Genomic DNA, 2,132 nt, shown 5'->3' on the forward strand with positions numbered 1-2,132 from the left:
ATATATGAGGTGAGAATGGACAATTGAACAGCACCAAATGGTACTATTTTGTCTGTGTGTGTGTGTTTACAGACCTAATTACAGTAGTTTTGTCCCTGTTTAATTGCTATTAATTTACCTGCGTCTTGGTATTTTCAGGCATACAAGAAGAGCTGTAGTGTTGGTGAGAGCAGACACTAGGGATGAAAACGGTACGAATATTTTCAACCGTATTCGAAACTGAATCCGTTTAGAGGGATTGAGATCTGTCCGTATCCGAGTCCCGATATCCAACATCCGATACCGTATCCGTATCCGAATACTCAAATCACATATTTATGATGTCGATATCCAATCGTATCCTATCCGACATAGTTGACACTATCCATATTCGAATCCGAATCTGAACAGAAATATGAAAACAAATGTAATATCGGTGATATCCGTCCGTATCCGATCCGTTTTCATCCCTAGCAGACACCAAAGCACAAGCCTTGAGTGCATAAATAGCCTTGGTGCCATAGATGAGGCACGTATTTAACCACAAAATTACCCAATTCTTGTTTCCAAGCATGACACTTCTGATCACTTTTCCAATGATACTGGCACAGACTGACTGACAAATTAAACTGGTTTCTTTTTGAAGTGCATCAAAGGCATATGCCCGAATCATGTTCTGGAGCCGCTATGCGCTTTCGCGAGTCCTCAGCCTTACAAGACGCCGAAGCTGAAGTTGAATTCAGGTGCAAGGGAGATGCTCCAGCTCCCAGTGTACACTGGAGAGGAAGAGCTTCACTTGTCTGAGATTTTGCTGCAGTACAGAGTTAGTACTAAGCACCTTTTTAGGTTATGTGCAACTTTCAAGATCTCATCTGACATTTCAAAATGATCGTATACCATCATTCTTGGCAGACAGCAGGATACATAATGTCCTACATATGGGAAACAATGCCTCAGTAAGAGAGGCTCTTGGTATTCACAAGGTTTGACAGCTTAAACATGATTCTAAACATATGCAGCCAATCTCTTCTCTCTTATAAATCTATTTATGACTGAAAGCTGTTTCGATGTATGCTCATTGATAACCTGCCTACCATGATTCTAAGACATTTTTTCAAACAGAAAATGTCATCCCTTTGGCTTATGATAACCAGAAAATATAACATGACAACTCTATAACACAGGGAACAGTTCCTTCGTGGTCAAGGTGCAACTACGAGATACCTTACACTAATGATATTCCAAGTACGGTGAAGTACCATCTGGATGTGACCACTAAGGGCTACAGAAGTCTAGTTTACAACGGTGATCATGATCTGGTCATACCTTTTATCGGCACACAAGCCTGGATTAAGTCTCTTAATTTCTCTATCGTGGATGAGTGGAGGCCATGGTTTGTCGACGGCCAAGTTGCAGGGTGGGTCCATGTTTATCATAGTAATCAGTCTAGAAACACAACTACGGTAGTACATGTTATTCAGGCAGACTACTATCCGAACATCAAACCATTTTGATGATTTTATTATGAGAAGAAAAACAAAACAAGTGCTGATAATTAACATGCCCTAAAGTTATGTTAATTTAATGATTTAGATATATACAATTTATGCAGATTTACAAGGTCATACTCAAATAACCTCACCTTTGCAACCGTAAAGGTAAGAAGGCATGGCTAGTTATCCATTCAATGAGAATTTTTTTTTCTTGTTTCCTTGTGTCAATGTGACAATTGTTGCCTGATATCATTCTTGATACATTATGCTGTATATTTTGGTTTGTGTAGGGTGGTGGACATACTGCTCCGGAGTACATGCCAAGGCAATGTTTTGCTATGTTTACGCAGTGGGTTTCTGGTGACCCCCTTTGATGGCGTACATAGCAGATCAAAGTTTCAATGCATTACATTGCAAGAGAAATCCCAGGAGATAGAGACGGAGATACGGAAGCGGAAGAGACAGTAACAGCCGCAATCAGGTCGCCTCCACCATTAAGAGGAGTAACTCCCGTTGTTATGTGAATTAAGTGGCAAAAGACTGGCCACGCCCGCTCGCCGCCCGCCTGCCACGCCACAGCCCGGCACGGCCTTCGCCCGTGGCCACGGCCCGGCCGGCGGCGGCGGCGGCGCGCGCGCGCGTGTAGCACGCCTCTGTTCT

General features: G+C 42.7%; 1 pseudogene; it reads left to right on the plus strand.

The window, feature by feature from the left end:
* The first annotated feature begins 891 nt into the window (after positions 1-891).
* Positions 892-1,896, plus strand: LOC136527114 (serine carboxypeptidase-like 10; annotated as a pseudogene).
* The last annotated feature ends 236 nt before the right edge of the window (positions 1,897-2,132 follow it).

This window comes from Miscanthus floridulus, chromosome 2, assembly GCF_019320115.1.
Source record: "Miscanthus floridulus cultivar M001 chromosome 2, ASM1932011v1, whole genome shotgun sequence".
Lineage (NCBI taxonomy): Eukaryota > Viridiplantae > Streptophyta > Magnoliopsida > Poales > Poaceae > Miscanthus > Miscanthus floridulus.